The following is a 22232-nucleotide window of genomic DNA, read 5'->3' on the forward strand; positions in this document are numbered from 1 at the left end:
CTGTAGTTTTGGAAATAGGAAACGGCTTCCATTTTGTCAGATCAGAGATGGAAAAGGGAGAAAAGTTCTGATTGATAATTCACTTTTCATGACCCTAAGTGAGCTCAAGATTATCACCATTATCTCTTAATCTGGGAATGATCAAATTTTTCAGGAACTGTTTCACATTAACAAAACTCAGATAAAATAAGATGACAATTCATTAGCCTGCATTCAATTCTATTGAACAACCAAGCTACTTTTCTGTAACAGGAATTCTCAGGTCCACTTTACAATCCACCTTTTTTCTGGTATCAATAGTAATCAAGAAAAGTTAGAAGTTGCAATTATGGAAGCAGAATAAAGTTGGTCTGTTTCTTGAGATATTACCCTTGTGTTGTGCTAGACCTTGGAAAATTATCTCTGGTCTTCTACAGAGTTCTGATCTCCAGCACCCAGTTATAGTCTCTATCCTTTTTGTGGTTTTGGAGAAACACTGACAAATTCTTATTCTCCAGCTCTCTTTTTTGATGGTCCTTATTCACTAAAAACATTTATCCTTAACATTATATATCTGTATGTATATCTATGTGAATGTATATAATTACACTGTTATAATAGGCATATAACAGTTTCTAAAATTATAGCTTGATCATACATTTTTAGTTACATTTAGTAACATACATAGTTACATTTAAAATCGATGCCTTCTTTTTTTTAGGATGCACTTTAATTCTAATACTGAGGATTTAGAAGGACTCTACCTTCTCTAGGAACATAGAAATTAACTCTTACGGCTGATTAACACTAAGCTTTTTGTGTAGCCACCTAAGCTCCTCACTAAATCCAAAATGAATTCAATTTCACTCCATACAAATAATTGCTCAGAGGTAGTATTGCTGCAATCAAATTGGCTGTTCTGAACAGAATCCATAGCATTGCTATGTTATTATCTTCACTATTCAGATTTGGTGTTTCTTATATGAGAGAAAAATGTTCTCCTTTAAGTTAAAATTTGTAGCATTTTTAATAGTCTACAAAGCGTATAACTTTGCTTTAGTTTACCTTCTGCCTAATGACTACTCCAAAGGAGTCTTACTTTATGAGCTGCATGCCAGACTGATCAGTGTGTTACTCTTTCTTAATAATCTTTATTTCTCTTTTCCTCCTACCCTCTGCTCTTTATTCCTTCCTCTATTTCTCCCACAAATATTAATTGAGTTCCTAATACTATACACAAGGCTCAATCTTCGAAAATGCTTCAAGCTAGTCTACTTGTGGTTCATAGGATCAAAGAGTTAGAGTTAATAGGGACTCAAGAGTCCCTCTACTCCAACCTTCTAAATATGTAGATGAGAAACTTGAGGCCAAGGTAGGTTAATGTGACTAAGGTCACACAGGCAGTATCAAAGGTGGGATTTGAACCCAGGGCCTCTGTCTCCAGAGCCAGTGAGCTTTCCATTGTACTTATCTCACTTGCAATTACTGCGTGGGTTAGTCAATAAACATTTATTAAACACCTACTATGTGCCAGGCACTTTGCTAAGCACTAGGGATACAAGTAACTTTAAAAGACAGTCCTTCTTTTCAAGGATCTCACAGTCTAATGGGGAAGACAACATGCAATTATGTATAAATAATCTATGTACATAATCCACTTGAAATAATTAACAGAAGGAAGGCACTAAGAATAAGAGGGAATAGGGAAATATATTCTGCAAAGGAAGGACCTCAGATGATACTTGAAGGAAATTGAGAAACCAAGATGCAGAGATGAGGAAGGAGAGAATTCAAGGCATGGGGAGCAGCAAGTGAAAGTGCCTGGAGAAGGGATATGGAATATCTTCTGCTTTATGAATAGCAAGGACCCTAGTGTTACTGTATTGCAAAATACATGGGGAAATGTAAGGTATAAGAAGACTAGAAAGGTAGGGAGGGGGCAGGTAATGAAAAACTTTGAATGCCAAATAGAGGGTTTTATATTTGATCCTAGAGGTTAGAGTGAGCTACTGGAGTGTATTGAGCAGGAAGGTGATAATGTTAGACTGGCCCTTTAGGAAAATAGATCACTTTGACAATTGGGTGGAGGATGTACCAGAATGGGGAGAAACTTGTGGCAGGGACACTAACCAACAGACTATTGCAGTAGTCCAGGGATGAGGAGATGAAAGGGAGCATATGTAAGAGACCTTAAGAAGGCAAAATAGATTGGATGTGGTGGAAATGAGAGAGAATGAAGAATTGAGGATGACACCTAGATTGTGACCCTGGGTGATTGAGAGTCTTGGAGTGTCCTTGAAACTAGTATGGAAGTTTGGAAGGGGAGAAGGTTAGGGGAAGGAAGGATAAGATTACCAACTCAAACATATTGAGTTTAAGATGTCTACAGGACAGCCAGTTTGAAAAGTTTGATAGGCAGTTAGAGATGTGAGACTGGAGGTCAGCAGAGAGGTTTGGACTGGATGGGTAGATTTGATGATCATAAGTAGAGTAGTATTATTTGAATACATGGGGGCTGATGAGATCACCAAGTGAAATAGCATACAGGAAAAGAGGAAAGGGTCTAAGACAAAGCCCTATGGTTAGGGGTTGTGACCTAGATGAGGAGTGTCAAGACAGGTAGAAGAATCAGGAGAAAAGTAGTGTCACAAAAAGCTAGAGAGAAAAAATTATCAAGGAGAAGAGGGTGTTGACAATGTTAAAGACTGCAGAGAGGTTGAGAGGGATGAAGAATGAGAATTTACAATATTACATTTGGCAATTAAAAGATCATTAGTAACTTTGAAGAAAGCAGTGTTGGTTCAGTGATGAGGTCAGAAGCCAGACTGGAGAGAGTTAAGATGAGAGTGAGAGAAAAGGAAGTGTAGGTACCTATCACAGATGGCCTTCTTTAGGAGTTTAGTCAAGAAAGTGAGAAGAAATATGGTCTAATAGGTATATAGGATGCATGGATCAAATAGAGAAGCAGCCAGTAGACAAAGGAAGAGGTTGAAGATGAGTGTAAGAGTAGGAATAATAGAGAGAGTAATCTTCTAAAGAAAGTGGGATGGAATGGGATCACTTGTACATGTAGAAGTTTTAGCCTTGACAAGGAGAAGGGTCACCTTTTCATGTGAGACATAAGTGAAGGAAGAGATCATGGCAGAAGGCATCTGTGTGATGTGAGCTGAGAAGGAGACAAGGGAGTTCTAGGTGAATGGCCTCGTTTCATCTAAAAGGGTTAAGAAGGGGGAATCATGGAAGATTTGAGAAGGAATGAAAACACAGCCAATTATATGACTTGACTGGTGGGATATCATTGTTAAAGACATTAATATTCTAAGCAGAGCTTCTTATCATTGATAGCACCATATGCTATATAATACTATTAGCTCCTTGAAGGCAGATATTATTTTTATTATTATGATTATTATTATTATTATTAAAATTATTATCCTCATCACCATCATTTATTATTCCAAGAACTTGCACAGTGCCTTCTGCATAGGAGATACATGTTGAAGTAAATTAAATGAATGGATAGGTAGATGGTATCGTAGATAATAGTATAACTATTACTTACAGATTGTCATTATTTGTGAAAAGTCCCCAAAGGAAACACAATCCAAGTAACAGTAATGCCATTTTTTTGAGGTTAGGTTTGGTAAGGATTTTCTTAATTTTGTCCAGTTTTTATGTACTTTGCATAAACAAAATATCCAAAAATCTGTTGAATTTCCTACTGCCACCTGTCTAAAGAATACATTCAGCTAAGATTCACTGCATTTTGAAGGCTCATAATCAATGACACTATCCCCATTTAATTTTCCTTGGGTTTCATTGGTGTAATAGATGATGGAATTCTCAGGGAAATAAATGTGACCTATTATAAATCTAAGCATAAAATATCTATACAAGAGATTAGGTGGCATCATGCTTATTATACACTGTTTTCATTTAGGAACTTGGTACAAAATCAACACAAAAATTTAAATTTTCTTCCAAAGGAGATGTTGGAATTATGGCTAGAGCCTTCTATTTGTTTTGTCTCTTCCATTAAAATGTGAACATCTCTAGGGTAATAAATTGTTTTTCATTCATTTGATTACTCATTCATTGTAGAGCAATAAATTATTGGACAATATACTTTCAAAATGTCAAAACTTGGTTCTAGGTTTTGGGTCCAAGGAGAAAACCTGAGGCAATGTGTGATATTTTTCTGGCAAACTTTTGGTTTTTTTCAGGCCCTTCCTCTCTGTGAGTGATCCACGGAAAACTGCTTAGCTTCTTGAATGTTTGCTTCAAGGGAACAAGTATCAGCAAATAACAGGTCTGGAGTGGCTACTGCCAGAAATGTTGATGATGCTCAGTCTATTGAAGTTAAAAAGATGCCAAGATGTCTCAAAGCACATTTAGGGAGCTGAGAATGTCTTCTGGTTAGATTTTTCTTTGTAAAGCAACTCTGTCTGGATCAATCTATTGAAAATAATTTTAGGCCCTTTCTCATCCTGATAATCCTCCCCTGTATTCATTCTAATTTTTCAGTGTCCCTGAAAATATGATACCAGTCAGTATACACAACAAACTATACAGCCTGATAATGCCAGAAGGACAATTATTTTTCCCGATCTAGATAACAGCTAAATGGTACAGTGAATAATGTTGAACTTGGAATGAGAAAGACTTGAGTTCAAAGCTGGCCTCAGACACTAAATGGGTAGCTCTGGACAAGTCACTTAACCTCTATTTGCTCAAGCTTGATTGTGGCAGAAGAAACATGATCTTTTCTGATCGGGGTATTAATGATCTATTGAAATGTCCTAAAATTACATTCGCTTTTTTATTGTCAATGGATGACATTGTAGGCTTATATTGAGCTTGTAATGACCTAAGAAGTTTAGATCTTTATTAGATGAAATATTATTGGAAAACTCTCCTAAGGTAGGATGGGCATAGAAATCAGCATGATATAGCACAGCTGCCCTCCCTCTTTCATTCTCTTCCTCTGAGCTGGCTCTCTCACCCCAAATGTACTAACAGTGGCAGGTAAAGGGGTTTTCCTAAACAGAGGTAGCTGCTGCACTTCTGCAACTCACTCCAAGTCCCATAACTATGTTGGGGGAAAACTATATGTCTACTTCTCACAACTCTGGCTCCTCAGCCTCCTCTTGTGTGCTCTCTCTCTGTGTCTCTCTCTCTCTTTCAATCTCTCTCTCTCTCATCCCTCTCTGTCTCTCTCAATCTCTTTCTCTCATCTCTATCTCTCTCAATCTCTCTCTCATCTCTATCTCTCTCTTGCCTCTGTCTCTCTCTCTGTCTCTCATCTTTCTCTCATCTGTGTCTCTGTCTTGTCTCTGTCTCTCTCTGTCTCTCTCTGATCTCTGTGTCTGTCTCTGTTTCTCTCTCCTCTTCTCTCTCTCTCTCTCTTCAGAGTCCATGGGGAAGAAAGGGCACATATTCCCAGAAGGGTGAGTTTGCCACTTAGAAGGGTAGTCCATAAATAAAGAAGCTCATGTGCCTAAGATCACCATGACTAGTTCATAGGCCTTGATATCTTTGGTCTTAGGTCCAGTTCTACACCAACACTCACCTTCTGGGTGGAATTTCTTCTCTACAGTCTGATCTACTCAAACACTACTTTCTTGGGCTCTAAAGCAGTGCTATATACTCTTTTAGCTGAATTAGTTAAGCTAAGTCTAGGATTCTCATAGCTATTCAAGAGCTTATCCCAGCTCTGAGAGGTTTTGTCACCTCAAACTGTAAGTGAAATTAAGGGCAAATTAATCTCTCAATACCCACCAGGCAATGCACTAAGACTATACATTATGGAGCAGATATGCATCTTATTTAGTGAAATCACTAATTCGGTAAAAAAAAAATGGCACAAAAATATCAAGTTTTTTCCTGTTGGTATTACTCTTTCTGGGGTAGATGTTGCTACTTCTAAAAATGCAAGACAAAGGAGGAAATCAGTTTTATATTTAAGTTCTTTGCAAGTATATTGACACAAGAAGTTTATATGAAAATTATATCTGTAGTTGAACATTCTAAGAGAGTCTAGCAAAATAAGAAGTTTATGTAAAACCTAAAGTCAATGTGACATTCTGATTATAATTCTCCTACACTTGAAAAGGAAAGAACACACAAAATCATTAAAAGTTGAAAATGTAATTAGTTTCACAAGAAGTATTACAAGTTTATAATATTTCATGCCCAAATCTAAACCTTTAAGTACTTTGAGAGGCAAGGTGATTAATACATAACTTTGGCATATATTATAAAAATGCTAATCAAAATTATTGCAGAACTAAGCCAGTGTGAATCAAAGATTAAAGGCTAAAACATAACTTATGACTCATGTTACCTGATCGTTCTTTCCTGTCAGGTGGTTCTTTTCCCATTTATTTTGCTATGTTTGGCATTGTAAATATTGTCATCTTCTAATGCTTTACACTATTACAACCAAGCCACTAGAAATGAATTTTTGCTTCCTTCATAATTCCCATTTGTTCCTTTAGAATTAAAAGTGTACATACATACACGATAAGAGAGAAGTATGGCATATTTAAATTTGACTATTAAATACTCATCAGAAATTAGAATAAACTCCAGGTTGAGAAATAAATTATTTTTGCCCTTACTGCAGGAACAAATGAAACATTTAATTATATACCGATTGATGAATCTTCCTTAGTTTGGTTATTTTGTGCTTGATTATGTTCTTGGGATTGTATTCCTATAAATGACTTCTAATAAGTATATGCCCGTATATGTGGATGAATTGGATACTTCTATATCTCCAAAATGTCCAACCTAAAGCAGAACTGTGGGTTCTGACTCTCAGGAGTTTATGCTATGCATTGCTAATGAATCTCTTTTTGAGATTGCCTGAGACTCTGTGTAAGTCTAGGCACAGAAGTATTTAATCTCTTTCTTTATGGATTTCCTGACTTGAACTTGAATGATATTTGTTAATTGTCCCAAAGTCTAGACTTGCTGATTGTTTCCGGAACATTTTTTAAAGTTTACTCAAGGTACTACAATTGATAGTTACAGCTATACTCACCACATTATTTCATTTGTAATCCCTAAATACTTGAACCTTTCTCTCCGTCCCTACCTGTTACTATGGATTTTTACCAAGTTATACTAATTTATCCAAAATTAGGCCTTTAAGATACATTAGAGATTATCCAGGCTCTCTTTGTCTCTGTGTCCTATGTCAGTCTGTCTGTTTCTGCCTTTATCTGTGGCTCTGTCTGTCTCTGTGCTTCTCTGTCTTTATCTCTGAGTCTCTCAGATGAAATATCATAAGATCTTAAAATTTTACTATGCAGCATAACAGTAAGGTCCTGTATTAGAGGAAGTACATACGGACATACATATTTGAAAGAGGAACACTATAATCTTTACTTTAAAGTTATTAAAGATTGGATGGTAAAGATTAAAAATGCTTGTTAAATGCAATGTCAATTTAGATATCATTACACTTATTCATTATCCCATATATATTAGCATTATTCTATTGGCTCCTTAGATGCCAAGGACATACACCAAGTTTCTGAAACTTGAGTTGTGTCTTGTTATAGAAGACAGTGATATGACTGTGGATCTTGAAAGACTTTTCTTCAATTCCTGCCTCTAACACATAGTGGTTGTCGGTCAGTGGGCAAGTCACTCATCTTCGTAGTGCCCCTGGACACTTTTTAAAAATAAAAAAAATTCTGGCTGTGTACATTGAGTGCATTATTCTCTCTACAAAGTGCAAGGTGCTAAGGTGGATTGGGCTTGGACAGATGTTCCCACATGTACAGAATTGGATAAAGTAGATCTTTGGAGAGAAGTCCTAGTTTGCCTGTGATGTAGAAGGGAGTAAGAGGAACAAATAATTGAGGACCAAGGATTTATCTAGTTGTGCAGCGAGGCAGTACTAGGTCTGGAATTGGGGACAAAAGAGATAAGTCTGTGCTCAGTGGTAGTCAGTGCCATGTAGAGGTTGCTTATCGAGCCCGGAGAGCCTTCTGTCCCACATCCTCCCACTGAGCATCTGAAACCCCCTGGGCCCAAGCAAGGGCTCTTGGGGCAGGCAGACACTGGAGGCATTGTCTGTTTCACCAAGGCCATATGTTCTGGGTCCTTGGGAATGGAGCTTCTGCTGCCTAGTGCTACAGCTCCCTCCTCTTCCTCATCTTCACTCTCCACAGGAGAGCAGCCATAGGGCCTGGATATGCCCCTGGATGTCAGTAACAGCATCTTCAATACCTTTTCCTGGTGCCAGCTCTACTTCTTCTTGCTCAGGGTCCTGGTAGGAATAGTCTGTTGGGCCTGACCCCAAGTCTTCAGGCTCTTCCTCAGCTTCTTCACTGCTCCAGTTACCTATGTCATCTGTGGGGCCCTAATGCTGCCCGAGATCCTCATTCTAGATTGAGAAGATCTGCTCAAGACCACCAAAACCACTGCTGCCATGCAGGCTCTGGGCTGCTTCAAGCCCCTGGCTGAACACACACCTTGACGTCTGGGGATGGACTATTCAAGACAATTAAGAGTAGTTGTTGATCTGAATTGGTGTTCTAAAGGAATTTCAATACCCAGACTTCCCTACATTTATAAAATCATAGGTAAAGGGGGAAGGGAAGACAGGAGGGGTGGTGGCTTAAATATATCATATTGGTTCCCTGTCTTTCCAGTCTTAGTGATGAAGATAAGGTACTCATCAGTTTTATATCATTATGGGGAAAATGAAAAGAGCTAAGTGTGGTGCTGTTTGGAGGAGAGGGTCTTTCTATTGAGAAAATCCATTATAACATTATGTTATTTATTCTCTGCCATAAGGCTTTAAAGGTAACTTGAACAAAACTATATAAGCAACTTCATTAGCCCTTAGGAGCGGAAGGCAGTCAGTGTTTAATGTCTTATCGAATTATTGACAGAATGACAAGATGATCTATTTCCAACTTACTATCAATGTACAGATCCCTGCTGTAGTATATGATCAGGAAGAAAATTCATACATCTATAACCTTGACTTACATCTATGAGGTAGATTTCTATAATAGAGCCCAATATCGTAGTGATTCTACACTTAGAGGGGTAGTTTTATAGAATGCTTCATGCTTATGTTCCCAGTTAGAGAGCAAAACTCTCAACAATGGGCTGGAGGTGGTGCTCCCAACCCAATTCTAGGAAAGGTTGCACTCTTGTCTGGCTCCTATCATGTCCCCAGTAACATGAGGACAGACGTGAACACAAGTGTTTATAAGAAACAATTTTAAGTCCAACAAATATATTCTTTAACAGAATAAATATAAGAAAACACAAGTGGAAGTAAGGCTGAGTCAGGGTAGGATCAGTCCTTAGTTATTCCCAACTGGTTTGTTTCTTTCTGTTTTCCTGCTCTCGGGGAAGCTAAGCTCATAGGCACCTCTCAGTTTGCCATTCCAAAGTAGGTCATTTCTCATGGTCTTACAGAAGGGAACTGTAGATGTAACATTCACCAACTGCTGTTCCTATATTATGTTGCTACTGTGCTATAATCACAACCTCTCCCTTCTCTCCTCATTATTCTGGTGAGCACTCCCCAAAACTCCTACTGACGTATAACCTAAAAAAACCCAACTCTGACTCTACCCATTTGTCCAAGGACTACTCTCATGGCAGTTTCTTCTCTTCCAAAATTGGTTTTGGGTTTGTTTGTATGTATATATGTTGTTTGTTGGTGACCAATGCTCATTTGACAGGGATTGTTACAAATTCCAAATCAATTTTAGCCCCTCCATTTATGTCCACAGTGGGGAATTTTATGACATTAATGTCTCTCCTTTCTAATAGGTCAGTTAACAAGCATTTATTAAATATTTACTATGTGATAAGCACTGTGCTAATGGCAGGAGATGAAAGAAAGAAAGAAAGAAAGAAAGAAAGAAAGAAAGAAAGAAAGAAAAAACATCATCTCTGACCTAAAGGAACTCACATTATAATGAAGATGGATGATATGTGGCAGCTAGATGGGAGAGTGGATAGAGGACTAGGCTTGGAGTCGATCAGAAATGACTGAAGTGACTGAACAAAAACAACAGAAATATGCAAATAACTATGTACTTACAAGATATCTACACTGCCAATGGAAGGCATCGGGTGGGGGAGTGCCTCCTGTAGAAGGCCCAGATTTGAACTAAATCTTGAAGGAAGTCAGGAAAGCCAAGAGGTAGAAGTAAGGAGGGAGAACATTAAAAACATGGAAGACAACTAGTGAAAAGGCTCAGAGCAGGAGTTGTTGTTCAGTCCTATCCAATTCTTCATGACCCTTTTTGGGGTATTCTTGGCAAAGACACTGGAGCGGTTTGTCTTCCTTCTCCAGCTCATTTTACATATGAGGAAACTGAGGCAGACAGGGTTAAGTGACTGGACCAGGGTGACACAGTTAGCAAATGTCTGAAGCAAGGTTTGAACTCAGGAAGATGAGTCTTCCTGACTCCAAGCCAGGTACTCTATCCACTGTGTCACCTAGCTGCCCAGAGTCAGGAGATGAAGCCTTAAATGATGAACAGTAAATCCAATTCTGATGGATTGTCATGTATGTGGAAAGAAATAAAATTTAAGAAAACTGAAAAGGTAGGAAGGGAATAGGTTGTGAATGGTTTTAAATTCCAGACAGATCCTTTTGTATGTAACCCTGGTGACTGGTGATAATAGAGAGGGGGCATGGTGTGTCTTGGTAAGATCTATCTTTTGGAAAAATCACTTTAGCAGCTGAATGAAGGATGGGCTGGAGTAGGTCAACCAGAAGACTATTGCAATAGTCTGGGGCAGGGCTGGAGAACCTCTGACCTCGAGGTGACAAGCTCCCCAATCCTGGTCAAGGGGGAGGTGTTGAGGCTAAGGTGCTGGGTCTGTGAAGGACAGAAAGGGATGCATAAAAGAGATGTTGTGAAGGTAGAAGCAGCAGGGTTGGACAGCTGATTGGTTATGTGGGGTGAACGGAAACTGACACACGGAGAAGAAATGGACACAGCTAGCCTGGGAGTCTGAGAATTGGGAGTCTGAGAATTGGGAGTATGACAATAAGGGAAAAGTTCAGAAGACAGGAAAGTTTTGGGGGAAAGAATGAATTCTGTTTTGGACATAGATATCCATATGTATGTATAACAGGATCACAGCTATAAGTAAGACTGGAAGAAAACTTAAAAGTCATGTAAGACATTCTCTGATTTTAGTGGAAGTACAGAAGCCTAGAGAGATTAATGACTTCTCCAAGGTCACAAGAGTATTAAATACCAGAGCCACTATTTGAATCTAGGTCCTCAGACAATAGAACTAGCACAAAGGTCCAACTTCTCTTTCCACTACACTTTGCTGATTATCTGCAGCTTATCAGAATGCTCTTTTATTTTTTAGGCTCAAAAGAAACCAAGAATAAACCAAGCTTTGTAAATTCTTATAGATTCATTAAAAATCATAATAGTTTAAATTACATAGAAATTATTCTGTTCCTTAATATTTCCCTAGTTGTGAGGTAACTATTTTTCAATAAATAATTTTAAGACAAATATAATATTATATGTGAAACTTTCAAGGAATTAGTAAATTATTTATATATATATGTATATTCCCATGCATATATGTAGTATATGTTGTCCACATATAGACATAGACCTATTTAATATGAGTATATATGTACGTGTATATTCAGTTAGTAACTAAACTTTGCTTTCCAAAGCTTTTTTGCCCACTAGGGGGCACTAATGTTTTTGATTTACCATTTCCATAAATCTAAATCCAGATGAAATTTCTTTTCAAAAGTGAAGGAATGAATGTATTTAATAATATGTAAACAAATCATAATCCGGACAGAAATGCTGTAGGCCATTAAAATTGAATTCCAACCTATTTCAAAGTAAATACAATTATCTCAATTCACTTCAATACAAAAAGATATAGGAAATAAAATATCAAAATTCTGATTCATACTCTTTGTCTCACTTTAGGAATAAATAGAGGAGAAACATTCTGCTCATAATATACCAAGTTATTTCTGTGGTGATTATCAATTTTTATAAGACACATACACAAAAAAAGAAGCACATCTGGAGTTCAAAAGAAAATTAAAAAAAAAAAAGACTTTAAGCCATCAATCTTTCTTTCATAGCTAAATACACTTTTAACTATCTTATTCCAACTGCCTTCTTCAATGACTATAAGCTTATGGACCTGTTTAAAAAGTATCTATAATGCTAAAATCTCTCTTTCCAAATACAACAAAGCAAACAATTTAATACAACTCTACCAATATCATAGTAACTCCCATTCTTCTAAAAATAACTACTTGTTGATTGAGAATCAGCTGAAGCTAAGCTATTTGCAAGTATTCTGTTTGGTAAGCTATATTAAATCTCTCAAGCCAATGCTGTAGAAGTTATTGCTTTACTACATCAAGTAATAAGCTAGTGGTCAAAAATAGCTAATGAAACCTAAAAAAAGGACCTAATTCATTAATGAGTAGTTTAGTTGTAGGAAGAATGTGTACTATTTAGTAGACGTTATGTCTCATTCAACATCTCAGCAGTATAATTTAAACATAAAACTGTGAATCCATATGCTGCAATCAATGATATGGTGGAAAGAGCAGTACATTGAACAAGAAATCTTGGGTTCAAGTCACAGCTTTAACACTTAATAAAGAGCTTTGTGACCTCCAGCAAGCTACTTAACCTCCAGGATTCTCAGCTTAAAATGAGGGAGATCGATCTACCGGATCTTGGAGTTTCCTTCCAGCTCTCACATTCTGTGATTCTGTAATATACACAAATGACAATTAAGAAATCAATAAATAATATTTCCTTTAAATATTGCTTTCTAACAATCCACATTGGAATTCCTTGGTTTACTTATTGCTATCTATTGTTTAATGGGCTTTTCCTTGGTTAGAGATAATGGCAAATAGTTTTTAAATGTTCTCTCTACTTTCAACAGTGTTAGAATTTTACAATTGAATTGTATGTCAAAATATTTGGCTTAGTCAATTCTTTGAGATTTTTACCCAGCTAATCAAGGAATGAGAGTTTGTTTAAAATAATTAGTAATAGGCTACTCCTAAAATGTATTAAAATCCATTTTTTTTATTAATTTGCTTCATAGATCATAGTTTCAGAACTAGATAAATCATGTTGTCCAACTACCTTATTTTACAGATGAGGAACCAGAGATTCAAGTAAAATAATCAACTTGTCCTACCTGGGACACACAGATAGTAAATAGCAGAGGCTGATCTTTGAACTCAGGTCCTTCTACTCTAAAATGCAATGTTCTTTCCACAGCAACTCTTGTTTTGTACTGTTTTGTCCCTCATTCATTATATTCAGCAATTTAGATCTTTAAATATGCACATAGGAAAAAGAAGAGCTGTTGTCTTTACAATGCTTTACTGTGCAGCCCTGTGAAGTATTATCTCCATCTCTTATAGATGGGGATATAGGTTCCAGAAAGGTGAAGTCACATAAGAACCATAGAATTTTTAGAGCTGAAAAAACCCCTGTCATTCTTGGGGTTAGATCCTTTCATTTTAAAGACAGGAAGCAAAGGCCTAGGAGGTTAAGTGGCCTGCCCAATAACATACTTGTAGTATGAACAAAAGAGATTTTCAAAATGTTTTGTCAACTTTCAAGCTCTATGTAACCGTGAGCTAATTGTTATCATTATTATATAGAAAAGCTGATATTTAAAAATGGAAGAAGGTTCTTCAGAGACCCACTAGTAAGTGGGAGAGCCAGCACTCAAACCAAGGTCTTCTGATTGAGACCCAATTCACTTTCATCATATGACAGCCCTCTCACTACACATACACCTGAGAAAAGTGGATCCCACTTTCACACACTGCCAAATCAATTGTGATTTTATAACAGTAAATAGAATAATTAGTCACATTCTTTTTCAGTACTAAAATATTCAACTTGTGAAAATGAAGTTTGAAAATCTGTCCCCAAGTCTAAATGGTTCCTTCAACTAGTTACACTTGTTCTGTCAATTAAAATTCTTATGAAATTGTTATGTCACATACTTTTTTGTTGTATTCAGCTCAAAAAAATAAATTTATATTGTTATCTTTTGTCTACACATAGCCTACATTTCCCTCTGTATCCCTCATCTCCTTACTTCCAGAAAGTCATCCTATATGACAAAGAGTATGTTTAATAAGAAAAAAAAAAGAGCAAAAAGAGAAAAAACCATTGGCAAAAGTGATCAATATATTGAAAAAAATCTAAAAACATATACATTTTTCTACATTCATGGACTTTACAGTCCTGCAAAAGAGCAGAGAAGATGTCTTTTCATAAGTCATCTTTGGGCCCATGCTTGTTCTTGTAATTTTGCAACTTTCACTTTTGAATTAGTGGTTGTTGTCATTTCCTTTCCTTTCCATCAGAGGTGTCAAACAACGTACCTACAACACACTAGGTAGGGGAGGAGGCCTGAACCAGATTAAAATGTTGGAAAATATTTAACAAACAAATGCAAATGCAATAGAATATAGATAATGAGTAGTATTACATTAATTAATATTACATCAAATAGGTAATATTACATAAAACTAACTCAGTAAGTGGCTCACAGTATTTAGTCACTAAATTTTAGTGGCTCCAATTTCTATTTGAGTTTGACCTACTGCTGTACATTGTTGTAGCCATTGTGTATATTATTATCTTGGCTCTGCTTACTTTCCCCTGTATCAGTTCATGTAAGTCCTTCCATGCTTCTCTGTATTCATAATTCTTTTTTTTACAGCATAGTAATGTGCTATATTTATATAGCTTTCTCCCAGTCAATGGAAATTTCCCCCCAATTCTTTATTAATATAAAACATTCAAAAGTTTATGTGTATGAAATAGTGACTTGATTTGAGAGTGGGTATAGTGCAGTAAAAAGAACTTGAGGTCAGGGAAGTGGGGTCACTGTTTCACTTGTTATTTTATGGACCTGGGCAAGTCAGTCAGCTCTCTGAGCCTTTGTTTCTTCATCTTTAAAATGTAAATGTTAGACTAATGACTTCAAAGTTCCCTTTCAGTTTTAGTTCCAACTATTAGCCACCTCCTGATCAGACAACAAATACAATTTTAATTAAAGTTTAAAGTTACGGACAAAGGATAAAGTTGTATTAGTATCCACATTCCTGAGTCGGAGAGCTATGTTATTTTACCAGCTGAGAAAGGCATCTTTCTTCAGAAAAACTAGTTTTGTACACATCAATGTACCTATATGTACCCTTGATATCTTATCACTTAATTGGGGCAATCACAATCTGCATGCAAATTGTAAATTTAATCCATGGAGGACAGCTAGAAATCATGAGGACAAAGGGAACCCAAACCAGCAGGTGGAGTTCTCTCTCCAGAAGTAGAAACTTCGAGGAAAGCACTGTATAGGAACTGAATTCAGTCGTATTACCTGGAAGATGACAATCATAAGATCATAGATTCAGAGCTACAAAGGGACTTTAGAGATCATCACGTCTGACCCCTACATTTGATAAGTTCATCAGATCATAGCTCAATAGCTGGAAGGACCTTAGAGATCATTTAGACCACCCTCCTCATTTTAGAAACAAAGAAAAGGAGACCAGGAGATAGAAAGATGAGTCTTCCTGATTCAAGCTCTATCCACTGTGCCATCTTGCTGTCCACCCTATTAGGTGAATGCTGTTATTATGCCCGTTCTGCAGATAAGGAAATGGGCTGAGAGTTTAAATGATTTGCCCAGAATTTCACAGCTACTAAGTATCCGAGGCAGGATTTGAATTGGTCAGGTCTCCCTGACTCCAAGACTGATACTTTATTTATGCACTATGCTACCTAGATTCCCCGGCATGCCTAACTTTCTCAAAGTCACAGTAAGTAGCAAGTAAGTAGTAAATAGTAAGTAGCATAGCCTGGATATGAACTCATTATCTCTGACTCCACTGAGTGTTGTAGTACATACATTAGCAGTCTTTTCCATATACTCTTTTTACTTGACAATCGAATAATTGTAAAGTTGCAATAATAAAAAAAATAACAATATTATGATAATATATAAGGCTTTTTATGGAATAATTTGGGGGAGTGCAGATACGTGGAGTATGTCTGTGAGGAGGGGTCAGGACCTGTGAGTTCTTTGGTTTTGGACTCTCCCAATGTAAGAACACCCACCATGAAATAGATTAGCACCTAGTTTACAACTCAGAAGTTCAAAGAATTAGTTATTTGGAAGATAGCAAGGTTAAATGACTCACAGATCTCATACATCTGGGATGTCACCTAGACATAGAATATAGGAATATAAGGTTAGAAGTGAAAGAGAACCCATAGATTATCTATTTGAAGCTCTCCTCCTCCTCCTCCTCTTCCTCCTCCTCCTTCTTATTCAGAAACTGAGGTCCAGAGAAGTTAAGTGACTAAATTCTATAATCCTATGAATTCTGAGCCTTCATAGTAATCTAAAAACATAAAAGTTGGTGGTTTTAAAATTTGGGGGTTGCTTATTTATTTGAAACATTCAAGGGTCCTTTTCATTCCACTTCAGTAATGAGTCATTCAATTTTAAAGCAAGAACTTGGTCTCCCATTTTAAAGCAAGAACTTGGTCTCTCTTCAGTGGTGAATAAACTAAGGAAATATCAAGCTGCAGAGAGACACACAAGTGAAGATTAATAAAATTTCCTCTATTTTTACCCTTATTCCTCAATCTATCTACCTCTAGCTACAAATCAGTGCAAAGTCTTAAAAATGAGAAATTATGATCTCTCACAGAAGCCACTTGAATGGCAAGGGGAATTTTATTAAATTTTAGGTTTCAAAAATTTTTAATATCATACCTCTAAAATCATACATATAGTTATGGAAATCATTGACAACATTTTTAGTGTAAAAAGTGTTTCTAAAATGTAACAAAAGTATTTCTAGGGAATCTTTAGAAGTTGTGAAACCATAGAAAAGAACTAAGCAATGCTTTCAATTATCCAGGCCTCAGATTCTTCCAGATGCTTTTACTTATTGAGACATTAAAAACAAATAATAAAAATGTCAGTACCAGGGGTCTTGTTTTGTTTTGCTTCATTTTGGAAGGAAGAACAAGAGGAGAGGAGAGGGAATTCTCCTGATTTTGGGGGTTTGTATGATAAAGAAGGAGCAATGTGCAATAACTCATTTATATGGTGACTTGAAATTGGCAAAATGTTTTTCCTCCCAGCCATCCTTGTGATACAAGTATTATTTTAACCATTTTATCAAAGAGAAATTTAACATTCAGAGAGAGTGTGCCCATGATTACACATCCTGAAAGTGTCTGAGGTAGAAATTGAACCCAGGTATCCTGACTATTCAGAACTGTTGTCACTACACCCCGTTACCTCAAAATAAGACTCAGAATGACCAAGTGACTTGATTAGAGTCATACAAGAGGTGAATGGTAGAGCCCACTTGAACAAAGGACTCCTGATTCCCACTACTCAGTTAAGCAATGTGCCTAAGGACCTGCTATCTGCCTGGCATAGCGCTCTGAGTTCCAATATGCTGCTACACTAAGCTGTCTTAAATACTGACTTATGATAAAGCCAATAGAGTTTATTTTTGTATGTAAAAATATAGAATTTTAATTCCATGTTAGTTTTATATCCTAAGCTATCCTAGTTTTAATCCTCAACTGGTTCAAAATCAATAGCATTGAATTTCAAAAAGGGTTTTCCATACTTGGATCCCTTGTGTTATATTGGAAAGGTTGCATTTCATGTTGTTCGAAATAAGTAACCTGTGGAGTAGAGCTCTAAAATTTTTTTTATTCATTTACGTATTATACAGATGTTTCATTTTGTTACCATACTATTATTATTACAGGATTTGACTTTTTACACATCTTTAACATATAGTCAAGATTCACAAGACATTTTAATCCATGATTATAAATAGGCATTGGACATCTAAAGTTTTCATATTTTTTCTGTTTGTTTCCAGATTCCCCAGATCCCATGGGCTTTCTCCTTTTTGGCTTTTGGTCAGTGACCTTGGTTGGTTAGAGCCTGGTAAAAATAAAAGAATAGTCTATACGAGCTAGTTCATCAGTGTAATTCTATACCTAAACGCTGCTAAACACTGCTGCTTTAACCTTGGATTTCTAAGCTACCACTTCATAATTCCTGACTGCAGCTAGTCAAGAATTTATTGTTTAAATGTACCTTTTGTTAAGCAGCAAAGTCATGCTTGAAATATATGTGAGTCAAAAGACATTTTAAATTCATTAGAGGATCTTGTTATTTAAAAGAATTTTTGATGAATCCTTTCTTAAAAGAGAAATAATTAGTAACATTTACATAAGGCTTACAATGTGCCAAGAATGATGCTAAGCACTTTTACAATTATCTAAACTAATCCTCACAACAACCCTGGAAAGTAGGTACAATTCTTATGCCCATTTTACAGATGAGGAAACTGAGGCAAATAAAGGTTAAGTGACTTGCTCAGTGTCACACACCTAGTAAGTAGATTTGAACTCAGTTCTTCCCAACTCCAGGCCCAGTATTCTATCCTTTGCACCAGGAAAAAAAAATTATTGTATAACAGGAACTTTCTGTTCACTGATTTTGTCAAATCAAATCAACTAGCATTTTATTAAGCATCCACTACGCCAAACACTGTGTTAAACATTGGCTTAGATTTCTGGATAGAGGGTTTTTCCTAAAGTGGGGGCTACCTGGGCTTTAAAATACTCAAGCATGTGTCCTTAAGTCATATACATTTCACTTTAGATAAGTAGATAGGGGAAGGAAAAACACAAGGTGGCTAGGTTAGCTGAGAAATTAGTTTGGAGAGATTCCTGCACAGAAATGCATCTCCAAACTATCTGAAATTTATTTGCTTAAAAATTATAAACTCAAAGTCCTAGGGAGATTTATCTGAAGTCCTGTATTGAAATTTTACTTTCCTCTGTTAAGATCTTCAGTTTCATTGATGTAACTCCCGGTGAGGAGTTTTGTGAGATTAGACCAGAATCTAATCTGCAATGTATGTTTAGTCTTAGAGAGTTACCTGGAACTCTCAATTCAAAGGGGCTTCTCAGGCCACAGAGCTATTACATGTCAGAATCAGGGTTAGGAACCCAGGGTATCTGAATTCTGAGACTCTTGCCATATACTGTGACATCTCTGCCTCTTTTAGAGGAAGCTAGGTGGCGCAGTAGATACAGTGCTGGGCCTAGAGTCAGAAAGATCTCAATTCAACTATGCGCTAAGACACTGACTTACTAATTGTGTGACACTGGACAAGTCACTTTCCCTCTGTTTGCCTTGAATTTCTCAATTGTAAAGTGGGAATATTAATAACAGTACCTACCTCCCAGGGTTGTTGTGAGGATCAAATGAGATAGTATTTGTAGAGTGCTTATCACACAGTGCTTGGTACATAGTAGGGGCTGTATTAATGTTTATTTCCTTCCCCACTTTGACTCCTTTATTCTTAGTTAAAATACTTTTTTTTTTGCTTCAGTAGTCCAGCCACTTGGTATCTTGGAAACTTATTGATTATGATTCATGTGGTAGTGGCTCACTTTATAGTCTGTTTAAAGATTTCTAGATATTTCTCTGAAGCCACGTGAACCTCTCAGAGCAAGAGATGTAAATTAAAACATTCGTAGAAATAACCAGATGAGATAAAGGTATTTTAGTGGTTTTGAAAGGAGTTTCTCTTTTCCATGAAAAAAAAAAAAATTACACTAGAAAAAAAATCACCTTTCACATTCTGTTAAGGACTCACTCACATATTACTTTGCAGTTCACAGGACACTTTCCTAACAACTCTGTGAGATGGGCAGTACAAGTATCATTATTGTTACTGTTGTTGTTTTCATTATTTCCATTTTACAGATAAGGAAACTGAGCCTCAGAATGACTAGTCTTTGATTACCCAATTTGAAAATGGCAAGGCCAGTATTCAAATCCAGATCTCACTGACACCAATTCCAGGGCTTTCATTGAGAATATCACGCTGCTTCTCACATGTTCAGATAGTTGACCTTCAAAGATCAAGTATTTTAGAACACATTTCAGACCAGGCTTCTCAAGCATTTTTCAAAACATAAATGAACTCATGAAATCAAGCAGTATACATGAGGCAATGAGCTTGCCAGGTACGAATGACAGAGCTAAAGCAAACAAGGCAAAATGGCCTGGTTGTGGTTGAGGTATGGCTGGGCCACCTCATGTATTTTGAAAACTGCCATTCTTGACTGCCATGTGAGTTCTTAGATTGCATAATGGTCTGACTAAGGGTGTGTGTGTGTGTGTGTGTGTGTGTGTGTGTGTGTGTGTCTGGAAACCTATTATTTATACATCTGCATCAAAGGATATATATTTAAATCTCTCTGTCTCTTTTGGGAATTTCTTCATCATGTAGCTGCTAAACATCTCATGTTTTGGGATGGGAAAACTGTTGAATCATTAGGGCATGGTCTTTATAATGAAAACTCATCTTTTTTTTTTAATCATACATTCTGGGAAATGACAGGAACTTAAGATAGATGTATCTGGGGATTGCTTTTAATACATATACCAAGTATTCCCCAATTACACACACAATGAAATTGGCCAACAAAGATTTAACATAGAGACTTATTTCTTGTTATTTTGCATTCTAAAGAATAGCCCCAATGGGATTCCTTTTGGCAGAAAATGGATACTGTAATAGCAATTTCTCTCCTGTTTCATATAATACCCTTAAATCCCCTTTAAGCCACAAAGTAATGTAACCTCTAGTAAAGAAGTAACTACATTCCTGTTTTTTCTCACTTTCTGACAGCCAGTAGCATGTGTCTCTTAGTTTAAGCTTTGCTTATATTAATGATAGATGATAAAAACAGATCCCTCATTTTTTTTTGGAAAGTAAAGTTTTTATTTTAACTAGGTGTGATTGCTTTTGTATAATTTATTTTGTCTATATTTCATTCGTTGCTTTAATGACTGCTTATTAAGTTCTAATGCTATAAATGACTGTTTGTGATTTTTGATCCAACTGTCTCAAAATGACTTATGGAAATGTACCATTATCAAATCATCATCATTGTTGTCCTTATCTGTTCCCATTCTGAAAAGGAGAAGGTCACTTACCCAATCATCATCACCAAAAATACATTAATCAAACCTCTAATAAGGACATAGTATTATTTTATATTAAAAAAGTAAGAAGAAATTAGAGTACAAATGAGAATGAAGTCAAGTCCAGGGTAAATTTTCATTAAGTACTTTGTAAGTACAAATTCCTAATTATGGAGGTGATGGATATCAGTTTTGAAAGATGATCAGACAGTCCTTCTCAAGGATATTTCATTTAGTTAGTGTTCCTTTAATTATAGCATTACTTAGTGAATATATTCTTTAATTTCACAATGTGATCAACATGAGGTAAGTATTTTCAGTAATACCATATTACTTGACTCAAAATATTGTAATGAACATAGAGGTTAGACTCCTAAAAATAAGATAGAATGAACACATGTCCTGGTTTAAGTGATGGAAATTAATTCGTGGCTTTTATACATTTAGCCAAATTCCCTTGAGGAAAAATAGGTTTGAAACATGTACTACAACTGAACTGATTACCATGTTTACAAAGTACTGACCATGCATGACTAGCTAAGGAAAACTCAGTGGTGCCTGGGATATTCTTACTAAACATCGCCTGGTAGCTGTGGTTAATCATATCATTCACAAACAACATGAAGCTTATCTTGAAATAATTAAATTTGCAAGTAATTCTTTAATTTGCAATTTTATAAAGTAATTTTGCCATTAAATCTCATTGTTAATGCTAGAAAACAATGATCTGTGGATGAACAATTGATCAGCCAATCAACATCTTTAAAGTGTTTACCAAGTGCCAGGTATATTAACCTGAATGACATTTCACAATATCTATATATAGTAGGAAACAGTATACCAGAACCACCTTAAAAGGTCATCTCCTCCTGGAAAAGTCAGAATTTTTCCCATCAGGAGTCCCAATAAATATAACAGTAGTCCAGAAATCTTCCATAGTTTATGATTCCAAGTGCTGGTAATGTATAGGCCCTATAGCCACTGTTTCTCTTTTGCTTCCTGGAGCAGAATTACAGCAATGGTTTGCAGCTGTGATTTTTACCATCACAAGGGTGGTATCAGCCACATGGTGCTACTGAGAACTACTAGTCATTTATGTACTCTCTACTGTTCACTATGGATTTATTTTATTCTTTCAGCTCAATGGAGAATGTGTGTTGTTGCTT

At 36.3% G+C, this 22232-nt stretch overlaps 1 protein-coding gene and 1 pseudogene across 2 annotated transcripts in view; one reads left to right on the forward strand and one right to left on the reverse strand.

Annotated features, from left to right (window-relative positions):
- Positions 1–22232, forward strand: part of LOC114054098 (uncharacterized protein C8orf34 homolog) — a 393219-nt gene that overhangs the window by 174116 nt on the left and 196871 nt on the right. The gene's annotated exons all lie outside the window — the stretch shown is intronic.
- The window catches only part of LOC114053805, a 36030-nt pseudogene continuing 21735 nt past the window's right edge, over positions 7938–22232 (reverse strand).

This window comes from Vombatus ursinus, unplaced genomic scaffold, assembly GCF_900497805.2.
Source record: "Vombatus ursinus unplaced genomic scaffold, bare-nosed wombat genome assembly UNPS02014812.1, whole genome shotgun sequence".
Lineage (NCBI taxonomy): Eukaryota > Metazoa > Chordata > Mammalia > Diprotodontia > Vombatidae > Vombatus > Vombatus ursinus.